General features: G+C 39.2%; 1 protein-coding gene across 1 annotated transcript in view; it reads left to right on the forward strand.

Moving 5' to 3' along the window:
* The first annotated feature begins 901 nt into the window (after window positions 1-901).
* CCDC178 (coiled-coil domain containing 178) overlaps window positions 902-14,133 on the forward strand; it is a 415,790-nt gene continuing 402,558 nt past the window's right edge. The window contains exon 1 of the mRNA XM_061399651.1: window positions 902-987. The gene's annotated coding sequence lies outside the window, so the exon portion shown is untranslated. The remainder of the gene's footprint in view (window positions 988-14,133) is intronic.

Below are 14,133 nucleotides of genomic sequence, written 5' to 3' on the forward strand. Positions count from 1 at the left end.
GAGTCTTCTCCAACACCACAGTTCAAAAGCATCAATTCTTCGGTGCTCAGCCTTCTTCATAGTCCAACTCTCACATCCATACATGACCACAGGAAAAACCATAGCCTTGACTAGACAAACCTTTGTTGGCAAAGTAATATCTCTGCTTTTGAATATGCTATCTAAATGTCTTCAATTCATCACGTTCCCCACCTCAACCTCTGGACACAAAGCAAATATTTCCTATCCTTCCTTCTAGTTTGTTTAAGTTTCTCGATACTGACGTCACCTTAGAAAGAACAATCAAACCAAAAGGAGCTTATCACCTGTGGTCCCCGCACTGGGACAGCAGAAGCTGTAAGATTTTCTCTAAAGAGGTGATGGTGAGGGTAGGATATCAGAAACGTACCATTCAGGGGCAAAGAAACGGAATTCTGCTGTTTTCACCTTAAAGAACTCTGGGCATGTGCTCAGTCGTGTCCTCCTCTGTGACCCCACGGACTGTGGGTTGCCATTTCCTACTCCAGGGGATCTTCCCTACCCAGGGGTCGAACCTGCGTCTTTCTGCATTGGCAGGCGGCTTCTTCACTATCGCGCCACCTGGAAAGCCCTAAAGAAATCTGATCCTGATTCTAATCATAACTGCTGCAGTTTGCTTGTAGTCCCCGCCCCCCTACCCCCGCCGCACCCCCCACCTCCGCGTCCCCCTTCACTACAGACCGAAAGGAGTTTGGTGGGACTGAACTGGTTAGAAAAGAAATAAGAGTGGGGAGCTGACGGCGCAGAATAGCCTAGCGCGCGCATAGAGCCCAGCAGCACCGGTCCGCGGAGGAAATGCGCAGCAGGCACAGGACCGGCTGGGAGGCACAGGAGAGCGCGACCCCGCGGTCCCAAGCGGCTGCCGCAGCGGTTGCCTGGACACCCGGTAACTGACCCAGGGGCCTCGGTCGCCGGCGCCGCGGAGCCGGCGGGGTTGGACAGGCGAAGTGCGGTGAGACAGATGAGCTGGTGAGTCCGGAGCTCCCAGCTCTCCAGCCGCCTACACGGCGGCATACAGACCCGAGTACCCTGAGCCGCCTCCGCCTGGGTTACTATCCCATTCGGTCCATCCCTTAGCTATCAGTCTCCTCTTGGAGGCTGAGGCGAAACTGTCACTCAGCGAGTATATGAGAAAAATCCTCAGGGCCTTAGGGAGGCAGGGAAAGTCTCCCTCCACTGGCCGCCCAGTTGAACTTCACGTTGTCTAATATTGCATCCCTAAGGTCTTACTCTTTTAAAATAATTATTTCTACCTTTTATTTTGCTTATAATAGTGTGGGGCTCGAGTATTATTACTTTGAATTATTATTTATATTTCTTCTTTTGATATTTCATCTTTCAAGTGCCTTGCCCAAATACTGCACATCTTAGGAAAGAGGCTGGGGATTTTGTATTTCCAGCAGTCCCCAATCTTTTTGGCATCAGGGACTGGTTTCTGGGAAGGCACTCTTTTTGAGGGGAGGGGAATGGTTCAGGCAGTAATGACAGCGATGGGGAGCAGCAGATGAAGCTTTGCTTGCTCCCGGATGCAGCTCATCTCTTGTTGTGTGGCCGGATTTCTATAAGGCCTCCAGTGAGATGGTCTATCACCCCTCCCTTCTGCAGATGAGAAAAATGAGGCTCAGGGCCTGTTAAATGACTTGATCAAGGTCAAGAATTTGCAAATTTCAGACCTGGAAGACTAAGGGTCTCCTGACTCCCAATTCAAAGCATTTTCTATGATTTCTTTCTTGACATTCATTGGTTAGTCAATAAATATTTGTGAGTTGATTTGGTAGCTTCCAGGAAAATCCCATGGACAGAGGCGCCTGGTAGGCTGCAGTCCACGAGGTCGCTAAGAGTCGGACATGACTGAGTGACTTCACTTTCACTTTTCACTTTCATCCATTGGAGAAATGGATGAAACCCACTCCAATGTTTTTGCCTGGAGAATCCCAGAGACGGGGGAGCCTGGTGGGCTGCTGTCTATGGGGTCACACAGAGTCGGACACGACTGAAGCGACTTAGCAGCAGCAGCAGCAGGTCTACTTACTACTGCATGACATGTCTGGGCAGCCTGACCCAAGTGTAGCATTCTTGAGATATTCTCCCTCTATCCCAATAAGTTTTCTTGGTCCTGCTATGGCAATAGCAAACTTACCAAAGTCAAGAACTCAGAGAAAAATGGATAGCTAGTTGTCAGACACATCAACAATGTGAAGGATTTTCACTTTCAGTTTATGTTGAACAATTATCTAGACATTTATATGTGAGACTGCTGCATTTTCATCTCAGGTATATAACAGTTCTCATTTTATTGTTGTATTCTGAAGGCTTTATTATTAACCATATCTGGCTAGTTTCCAAAACTATTAAAAATCTGAGTGTGAAGTTAATCCTCCCCTTGTCCCTGAGTGAAGTCTTGGCATGGTGGTAACTGCATTAGCTCTTATCTACAACCTTGCTTTCTCTCCTCTGCTCTTGTCCAAGACTCAGCATAAGCCCATACTCAACTAAACTGTTCTTTCTTCTCTGTTTCCTAGAGCAGTGAATGATACCTGCATACACTCTTCTTTCTTTTGCTTTTTGAATACAGACATCATTCTCACAATGGATTATTTATTCCACCAGGCTAGAACCATGACTTCCAAAAGCTCTGAAAATCTCACAAATTGGGAATTTGTGAGCTCTGAGACTAAAAGATTCTCAGTCTTATACCTAATAAGAAAAATCTAGAAATGGCCTAGGACAACTGTTCTTGACCCCAGTTGGTTCAACCTGCCTGTTTGTACAGCATTCATGTATGGGATGGGCTACTAGAATTCATAGCATCTATCAAACCACGTGGATGGAGTGGGGAAACGCTCAAAAGAAATGAGCCCCCTTTCTGGGGAAAAAGGAGTATTTGTCTACTCAGAATTATCTAGGTATATGAGAATGCTGACTAGAGAATTGCTAAAATGCTAGATGTGAGTCCACACAAAACAGAGAAGGTAAGATATATGATCAGAAAGGAAAAGAAGAGAGTTTAAGCACCTGGAACACTAATAGCAGTCCAAGAATAGGTATTGGTAATGATGCAGGGAGAGAAATGAATTGATCATGAGCATCTGTATTACATACCTGATGGAAAAGTAGTACAGCCACAAGCAGATGGTTGCATGGGTGAGCCTTAATGATCATGTCTGTTTACCACACAATAATAACACTAATAAAATATATGTGGCCTTTTAAAATTGGCATTGAACTGAGGTTAACCTCAGTTATAATGTTGTGGAAAAAAAGACCACTCAAATGAAAACAAATGGATAGTTTTTTTTATCCAGAGCTTGCTATAGCAAGGGAGTCAGCCACCATCATTGCTTAGGATAGAAACTGAAAGGCAGACGGAGGAGTGGTAAAGTTTTATAGTCGAAAAGAGAAAGGATTCAGGTATGCTCTGACCGGAAGCTGCTGACATGGGGAAATTGGAGGCGGGCTCTGGAAGTGGAGCACCCTCTGAGGTTGGTTTGAGGAGTTTATTTGGGCTTCTCTGGTTGGTCCTAAATTAGAAGTGCAGGCAAATACTAGGGGAGCTGGAAGTAACTGACGAAGCACTGACTGTTTGGGGATGATCTGCTGCAGAGGCTTTGGTTTGGCTTCTGGATTGTTTGGTGCAGAGACTGTGGGTTAGAATTCTATTTTTATATGTGATCTGGTCATTGACCATTTATATATTCAGTCCCTCCATGCTCATGAAAATTCAGCTAAGTAAATTTAATTTTACTCTATTTGAAAAAAAAAACTGAGATGTGGAGAGATTTGGAAAGGTTAAGGATTATATTCATGAACATATAATTTGCTATTGAACCCTTATTCACTGAATTTAAATCATTACCATTTATTAAGCACTTATTATATGCTGGTCAATGGACTAAACAGTTTGCATATATATGTTACATTAATCCTCATAGTAACACTGTGAAGCATTACTGTTTTCACCATTTTCCAGTGGCGGAGACTGATGCTCAAATTCATTAAGTACCCTTCTCAGGGTCATACCTTGGAGTCCATCTGGAATTTTATTCCACATCTAACTGATTTAAAATCTATGTCCTTTAGCACTTTATTAAATTGTCTCCTCCTTGTATAACTATATCACTCTATTTCAGCTTAGTTTATATCTATGAACATTGCCATCTGGCTTCCTTTCCTAAGTACTTATAGGATCTTTGTGTGAACAGAGGTAATTAAAAGTCTTTTCTGTGTGAACTGAAGGGATTCACTCCACTGTTGGGGATGATGGAAAAACTTTGTATTTTTAATCATAAACCAAAGAAATGGATGGGATGCTTGGGCATGTGAAATTACACAGTGAAGATGGAGAGGTAAAGAAATGGTTGAAAATACAGTGAAAGAGTACAACCAAGAAGGTGTGAATATCTAAAATAGATTCTTCTCTTAATGAACCAATCAAATAGTTTGGCTGGAAAATCAGTTATTCAAATATCCCTGTGCTGTTGTTAGTAACAAATTTCATGGCTAACTGGACAATTTTTTTTTTACTTTAAACTTGTTTTGTGAAAATGAAACTATATTTGTTTTTTTTTTTTTTCCCTTGAGAAAAAACCTAGCCTCAGGAATTGTAATTATTGAGCCCCTAAATTACACTTGTGTGTGACAAATTACTCAAGAGACTGAAAAACTGAGGACTTTTGCTATTAAAATTATGTCATCCAGTGTTAATTATGTGTTAATCACCCTCAGTATTCCACAGATTTACAGAGCTTAGTTTACTTAGCTTATGGTGTTGGAACAAGTGTACAAGGATATAGCACAGAAACAATAGAAGAAAGACATTCACAGGGAAGGGTCCAGAGATCTCAGGCATAGATTTCTTTATTCTCCCATCTCTGGGTCTCGCAGGTATTCTTGGTCTAACCACTATGTGTGCACATCTCAAGCACCTCCTAAGCAGCAAACCCAAAATTGCTCATGATGGAGATCTCTTATCATGAACTCCTCATAAAACATATATTCTAGCTATGCTGCTAGACTCTAATTTGAAAGCCCCCTCCTCCAGGCTCTGAAATTAAGTACAATTATAAATCCAATTATTATTACTAAACAGTGCTTGCAGGCTGATATATCTTGATCTGCAACAATTTACAGGCCCACAGTTTCAAAACATCATTTATCTTTAGCTAATGCATTCCATAGCATTGGCCAAGGGTCAGTGGCTCTATAGGTAAGCTACAAGTAATCCACACCAGCTAAGATGGACCCATTATAGCATGGTCTATGGACACAGAAACTTTTACACTAAGTGCTCAAACCTTTTCCATAATAGAAATAGCAAATGAGTAAAAATCCCTTCCTGCATCTACATATCACTTCATGTATAGCTCTTTCCATCTCAAATCTGTTCAGTTTCTGGAAAAAGTGTTCTACTCACATCTTTCCTTCTTCCCCACGTATTGACTCATGGGTTTCTTGATACCAATATTCTGCTTGTGTCATTTAAGGTAAATGTTCATGTTAAGGTCACTCCTGACGTATTGGCACATTAAATGGATATTTCCCCCCCTAGTTTTTATCTTATATCTTATTTTTGAAGCTCTTTAGGTTGTTGGCACCTTCTTAGAATTCCTTTCTCTTGGTTTCTATGATCCCGTTCATTTCTGTTTTCCCAGCAATTTCTCTAGAAGTTCTTAATGTTTGTTTTCTTGGCTTTCATTGACAACATTCCTTTTTGTGTGACCTCATCCACTACCAGCTCCACAATATTAATACCCCAAACTCCAGCTAGTCTAGTCTCAAACTTTCTCATGAATTTTGGACAAACATACATTATAACTATTAAAAAGCATCCATATATAAAAATTGAAAGCCATCTCTCCTCTAAACCATACTAAATCCTTCCTCATATAGACTCAATTCAGGATAATGGTGGTACGATTCTTTCATTCCCTCATGCTAGAAGCTTGGGAGTTATTCTAAACTGCATCTTTTCTATTATACTCAATTTCTCACCAAATCATGCTGTTTATGCCTCTTAAATACCTTTTGGTTCTTCCTTCTCTCCATTTCTACTTCCTCTGCCTTAATTAAAAAAACATTTACCTTGATTACTTCAATAATCAATCTTTAGTACTCTTCTGCATCAATTTTTGTGCTTTCTTCATATTAACTGCCCATGCATGGCACTAGACTGTGACTATCTGATCACTAATATTCTCCTATGAAAGATTCTAAATGGTTAAAAACAGGGGTCTTATTCATTTTTGTATTTTTGGTGACTAGTATAGAAGGTATATTCAGTGAGTATTTTTGAATAAATAAATGAATATACAGTTTAGAAAATATGCATAGAAAATGATGATATGCTACTGACATGCTCTGGAACAGTGTTGTTCAAAAGATTTTTCAATGATAGAACTGTTCTAAAATGCAGAGGCCACTGATACCTGATACCTGATACTCAGTGATTACTGAGTACTGGAAAGTGGCTAGTGTAGCTAAAGAATAGAAGTTTTAATTTTAAAATTTTATGGCTACTGTCTATAGTATAGGACAGCACAGCACTAGGAAATAGGCCCAGGAACTGCTTAAATTTTTCTTTTTTTTGTATTTAATTAACTCTTCAGTGGAATAAACTAAAAGCAATTTTCTCTTTTGCTCCATTAATCATCACCACTTAAGACTGACATTCTGGAGATGTTCTCTCAAACAGTGTTCATTCAAGAAACAGTTTTGAATACTTAATAGATGCCGTACACTGTGGCTTCAAAGAGAAATAAAACACATATTTCTTCATTCAAAGATGCAGCAGGAAAACATCAACTGGTAATGGAATTTGATTTTGGAACTGTTGCCATTTGGGGGAAATTTTGAAGGACTGATTTAGATAACAGTGGTGAAGAATATTTTAAATTATTTTTTCTCTCCTTCCTCCCCCATTTAGATTTGGAAGTAGCAAATGGGAGTGGACTTGTCAAAATTATACTTGTGATGATGACGGGAACCATTTTGGATCCCACTGTCAACCCCACCTGAAGGTGGTAATGAACTTCTGCTGGTTTCTTTGACTTACGTAATTTTCATTACATCTCCTTTCTTTTCTACTCTTTATTTTATACCTGCTTGATATCTCAACTGTTTTCAGATTTATTAATTTCTTTGCATTTTATAATCTGATGTCACAGATGATCCAATATCATCCCTCTGGCTCTAGGCAATTTCATCAAACTGTGTCATTCATTATAACTGGCTGCTTTTGTGGTATGCTAGCAAATTTTCAATCAGTATGATAGCATTTATAGCCAAGTTAATTTAGATTAGTTAGCAAATATTATGCCATGAGATCATGTATAAAATGATATCACTAGGGCCCAAATATGTAGTGTATAATGTATTTCTTTACTCATTAATTTGAACACTTCCACAGAAAACTGCAATAAGAAGCTCCTGGCATAATTTCTTTTTAATAAATTCTGAATGCTGCCTATTAGTTTTGATTTTCTTATTCTCCAGATGGCTACACATCTACACTCTATTTTTTAGTTATCTCTCTAAGCACAGATTTCTTACTGGGTGCTATTATTTATTTATTTTCATTTATATCTTTGGTTTGTCTTAAAACAAAGAGAAACTGTTTCAAATTAACTGATAATTTACAAATAGGAAATTAGTGAAGAGCTTAATTTTCCAGTGTGACTTAATATCTCTCAAGAGCTATACCACTCGATGAATTTCTGATTTTTACACTAAACATTAACAATTTAAAATCATGTAGTAGTGAAAATTATACAAATCCTAGAAAATATATTAAGTAATGCTTGTATTGAGATCTTTGATAAATCATAGTAATTTTAAAAATCCAAACATTTATATTTTAAAACCTTTCAAAAATAGCATTACTTACTTTCTTTCAAAATATTTCAAAAATAGCATTACTTACTTTCTTTCCCCCCATGGTATAATGATAACCTCATAGTGACATCTACTTTGATTTTCTTCTTTAAAAGTATAAGAAAGTACCTTTCCATACAAAGAAATCACTCTTGTTGAATTACTGGTCAATCATGGAGTGGGAAGCTGTTAAGGTGCATTACTGTTTAGAATGAAACGTGTAATAGGAAACCTTAGTATATTATTAAATTTTTCAACTAATGGCTTACAGCTATAGTTAGAGGGAAATAAAGCTTCATTGTCAAACTTCACCCTATTCTTCTTTATTTTCTTATTAATTTTAGTCTCATATTTTCCTTCCCTTTGAATGACTTACTGGGTTCTGGTAAAGAAGGTAAGAAGAAGAACACTGACTGAATAGAAGGTGACGGGGTGAGTGGAGGTAGTACATTACCTGTTTTCAATTTCATGTTTCAGGACCTCTAGGAGGAAAAATAATGACCTTCTGCCGAGGTCATATTCAAGAGGGAGTTAGTCTTTCCATTTTTATTAAATTTTAATTTGGTAGCTCATATGAGCTAGAATTCTTTCTTATTTAGTAACATATGGTTTGTATTAATTCGGTAGCTTGCATTTGGGGAAAGATCATTTAGGGAATCTGGATGAATACAAATCAGCTATACTTTGGAGGCGCCATGCCAAGGCATGGATATCCTTTAGCAAAAGCAGAAAAATCAGCGCTAGCTAACAATTCTCAGTAGAATTTAAGTATCCCTTGTGGGAAAACTCAGGATTCTTCTCAGGTTATTCAACCTTTAAACCTACAAAATATATAAAAATGACAGGCAGAATGAAGAGTGTTGCATTAGAAGAATTAACAAATTTTGCTCAGTGTCATTAAAATATCTACACAAATATTAACAAACACTGAGTAGCTTTTAGCTTCCCTGATGGCTCAGAGGGTAAAGCGTCTGCCAGCAATGCGGGAGACCTAGGTTCGATCCCTGGGTGGGGAAGATCCCCTGGAGAAGGAAATGGCAATCCCTGGTTGGGGAAGATCCCCTGGAGAAGGAAATGGCAATCCATTCTAATATTCTTTCCTGGAAAATGGAGAAGCCTGGTGGGCCACAGTCCATGGAGTCACAGAGAGTCAGACACGACTGAGCGACTTCACTTTCACTTTCATTATTCAAATATAACCTTAGAAAAGTTGATAATGTTAGAGTCTTTTCTTTTATAAAGCCAGATCCGTGGTGGCTCAGATAGTAAAGAATCTGCCTGCAATGCAGGAGACCTGGGTTTGATCCCCAGGCAGGGAAAATCCCGTGGAGAAGGGAATGGCTACCCACTCCAGTATTCTTGCCTGGACAATTCCATGGACAGAGGAGCCTGGTGAGCTACGTATAGTCAATAGGGTTGCAGACAGTCAGACACGACTGAGCAACTAATACACACATACTTTTATAAAGGCAATAAACAAACCTCTGGAAAGGTCATATTTTATGTATCATAATACCATGTTAATCAATGTACCTGAGTTGTCAACACTTGAGTTTCTTAACAGATAATAGATCTGAAAATTTTCAAGGGAGCTACTTGTTGATACTTTATGAAATAGTAATTAAATCAATGAGCAAAGGCATACCATTTTCCAAAGTATTTTCTATGGTTTCTCTTACCAATGATCATAAACGATGAGGCTTTCCCCATTGCTCGTTCAGGGCTTCTTTAGAGAAGTTTCTATACGTGTTTTTCACAAGAGATTTCTATTTTTGTTGGCTAAAGGTCCTACAGTGTGAAAAATTAGAGGGAGGAGCCCTCATTGGCTTGTACACCTAGGAGTATTGTATTGGGGTGTGTGTTCATCTGTGTGTGTTGGGGGGGTGGGCGGGTAGGTGTGTGTGTATATGGGGAGAGGACCTGAGGGGCTGATACTAACATCTGGGTTGGAGAAATATAGTACTGCCATGTTAAAGTAAAATACAGTTCCCTCAGAAAAGCTGCTAAAATGTGGTTAGATTCTATTGGCAGAATGATCTTATTAATGTAGAAAGCATAGATCTTAGTCTACAAACTGAGCTGTATCGAGAATACCATGCTTAAAATTTTCCTCTAAATCAGCTAGAGTCCAGTCTGGTGGCCCCATTCCACCATTTTAGCAGGAAATTTATTCACTCTGGTGTCATCTCTGTCCCACTCTGCAAATGAGATCAAACCATTTGTACCAAGTGTCTGGGGTCTGTAGCTGCATCAAGAGCATCTGGAAATGTAAGAGTCCCACACAGACACCGTCTCCCACACGTGCTGTGGCCCAACGGGAGTCCCAGGCTTTTCAGAGGTCTGCCCCCCAGGAGAGTGCACACTGAGTGCAACTGGAAGTCCTCATGCCTGTGATGCAGCCTTTCTGACTGCACCTAACAGTCACCCCCCTGCCCCCAGGTCTGGTCACCTCCCTGGTTACTGCCAGAGCCTTCCTGGACTCACAGCCCTCCTCTACCATCAAGTCTTGGGGAATACTTCTAAACACCTTACTAATCCTAAGTTCATCTTCAGGACACACCATGAGTTAAAGATCAAAGTCATTTCTGCTTTCTTTCAGTCCAAAAACCTTGAAACAGAGAACTACAAAATCTTGTTATGAGATAAAAATGGGAGAAGGGTGTAGAGGGAGCATATGGGGAGAATAGATACAAATTAATATTTCAACAAACTTATCTAATATAGTAATATTTTAACAAACTTGGTGTTATTTGGGGGAAAGGTGGATGTGATGTGGTTACCTGGGAACTTAGCCATCCTTTATTATAAGAGTGGTTTATAAGAGAGGTATTTATATCACAGGTGACAACAAGATTAATTTGTGACCATCCCTGATCATTTGTATTATAATAGCTAAGTATTTATTTTAATATCTGGTAGAAAATATATATTAAAATGAGAATTGGTGTATGTTACTTAAAGCATAGGGAGTATGTGACCTAATAACAACCAAAAAAATGATGGTGGTATACAAATGGCCAGATGTGAAATAATACAGTATGACTATATTTTCTATGAAAAATCATGTTCTTAAATTCAAAATCAAAATATGTTCATAACTGAGAATTCTATAATTCAGCTATTCCAAGGAAAATGTGAAAATGCTTTACCATACAGAAAATGTTCTTAGCTTTCAACATAGAGAACTTTATAAAACACAAGAGATCTATTTTCCATATTCTACTAAAATGCTGTTAAAGGAATAATCACTTATAGTTCACTTATGTCAACTTGATTCTTCAGTTTTGATAAAAGTGAGTCATCATTTCAGCCATTTTCATTATTGTTGCTCTTTTTCATTTTCGAACAATGATAGTTTTACCTACCAATCGATATTTTAAATCAGCTAATTGCTTTAATAATGCAAACCTCTATTAGAACGGTTGAGACTACACTATGTAAAAATTCCCAAACCACAATAATTTAATGAAACAAACATCTCTTTTGTAATGATGTCACTATGATGTAGACCAGGCAGTTTTCCTAAGAGGGTCTCTTGTAAGAGATAGCCCAGGGACCCAGCTTCTATCACTGTAGATCTAAGAGGCAGAACATGTGGCTTCCAATGCTGCTGTGGAAAGGAAAAGGCTGAAAGAGCAAATGGAATGTTTATAAGGTCAAGGACTGCTGTAATTTAGTTTTCCTCAATGGCACCCCACTCTAGTACTCTTGCCTAGAAAATCCCATGGGCGGAGGAGCCTGGTGGGCTGCAGTCCATGGGGTCGCTAAGAGTCAGACACGACTGAGCGACTTCACTTTCACTTTTCACTTTCATACATTGGAGAAGGAAATGGCAACCCACTCCAGTGTTCTTGCCTGGAGAATCCCAGGGACGGGGGAGCCTGGTGGGCTGACGTCTATGGGATTGCACAGAGTCGGACACGACTGAAGCGACTTAGCAGCAGCAGCATGTGCCCAGAAAGAGAAAATTATGCAATGAACACATAGTGTTGACTCTCACAACCCCCAAATATAATTCAGGATAGTTAAGCTATAAAGACTAATCAAAAGTGCTCTGTTGTACACTTAATATACTTATTGCTGATAAAACTGTCATTAAAAAATGAAAAAAATGTCATTTAAGAATGAATAAAGTCACACAATAGGGTTATTATGTTTAGATTTAGAAGCTATCACAGGCCTGCTTTTTAGTCAAGCAAGGCTGTTCTGGCATATTTCAATTTTGGAAAAACAAAGGCTAATCTTTTTGAGAGATCATTCTTTGTAGGTGCAGATATATCTGAAGTGATTAAAATAAATTCAATTTATAAACCAAACTTTTTCTTACAGTCTTTGTGCCTTATCATATCTCATAATTATCTCTACATGTTCTGAAAGTGTTGAAAAACAAAAAGGTTACAGTTTAGGTAGGAAAGAAAATCATTTTATAAGGAGATACTTATCTTTTTACATAGAATGACTAGTCTAAAAGCTGGCACATTAGAACTTAACTTTCACAGTAAGGCAATCTGAAGTTCAAACTTACTTTTGCTAAAAAAGTTCTTTGATTCTAGGGGTTGCAAATATTCTACATCCTCTAGTTTGAATGATTAATAAAGATAAGTGATTTACAGCATGGGTACCTGAATAAAAAGAATTTCTAGGTAGAAGTTATTTTTCTTTTCATTTTCTATTTTTTTAATATGGTTCCCTGAATTAAAAGATGTGTTTTAAAAAAATTTTATAATTTCCTTTCCAAAAGAGAAATGTATGTTATTCATATTATACTATTTTCTCTCCCCTATGCTGCTGTTGCAGCTGCTAAGTAGCTTCAGTCATGTCCTACTCTGTGCAACCCCATAGATGGCAGCCCACCAGGCTCCCCCATCCCTGGAATTCTCCAGGCAAGAACACTGGAGTGGGTTGCCATTTCCTTCTCCAATGCATGAAAGTGAAAGGTGAAAGTGAAGTCGCTCAGTCATGTCCGACTCTTAGAGACCCCATGGACTGCAGCCTACCAGGCTCCTCTGTCCATGGGATTCTCCAGGCAAGAGTACTGGAGTGGGGTGCCATTGCCTTCTCCTCTCTCACCTATAGGATTGAGGTAATAAATCCATTCAGAATGTAAGTATGTTATCACCTTATATGACATTCCTTTGCAGTTTTCACATCTGTATGACTTTTTACTATATGATAACTTGATTCTTCTATTAATTCACTGTATGTACTGTGCTGTGCTTAGTCAGTCGTGTCTGACTCTTTGCAATGGACTGCAGCCTGCCAGACTCTTCTGTATATGGGGATTCTCCAGGCAAGAACACTGGAATAGGTTGCCATGCCCTCCTCCAGGGCAATCTTCCCAACCCAGGGATCAAACCCAGGTCTCCTGCATTGCTGGCAGATCCTTTACAGTCTGAGCCACCAGAGAACCCTAAGAATACTGGAGCAGGTAGCCTATCCCTTTTCCAGGGGATCTTCCCCACCAAAGAATAGAACTGGGGTCTCCTGCTTTGCAGGCAGATTCTTTACCAGCTGAACTACTAGGGAAGCCCTTTTCATAGCTAGGTGACTTTAAATTTTTGTGGAGCCATATCTCTAGAATGTCACTGTGTTTTTGGTGCTGTGCTCAGAGGCCTTTCTCATCTTAATTTACATAAACAATTTCCTCTAGCTGCTTGCTCTTCTTTAACATTTAAGCTTTAAATCTATTTAATTTTGAGACTAATTCTATAGTCTCAAACAGAGACTTTGAAATAATTTCCCACTGATTCCAAAGTCAAACCAGGTTTACATTTTACAAATAATTGGCAAAAACTGCATATTCATTCTTATCCTTAAAACAATAGCACCTTAGAGAGCCCTGAAAACTCTTTTGTTCTTTTGTGTCATCTTAGGAACACTGGCCCTCTTTAGTGGGAGTATAGCATGGTGGTTGACTCCAGGGCTAAATCTGGTTCTGCACTGCCAGCCATAAGACACTGGTGAGCGTCTTCTCCTTTGCAAAATAGGGCCAGTATTGTATAAACCTCATAGGTTGTTGTGAAGAGTAAATGCATATGTAATATGTATTAGTGGGGCCACCCTGGTGCTTACATGGTAAAGAATATGCCTGCAATGCAGAAGACCCACGTTCGATCCCTGGGTTGGAAAGAAACCCTGGAGAAGGGAATGGCTACCCATTCCAGCAGTCTTTCAGGAGAAGTCCATGGACAGAGGAGCCAGTACAGTCCATGAGGTTGCAAAGAGTAGGACATGACTAAGTGACTT

This window comes from Bos javanicus, chromosome 24, assembly GCF_032452875.1.
Source record: "Bos javanicus breed banteng chromosome 24, ARS-OSU_banteng_1.0, whole genome shotgun sequence".
Lineage (NCBI taxonomy): Eukaryota > Metazoa > Chordata > Mammalia > Artiodactyla > Bovidae > Bos > Bos javanicus.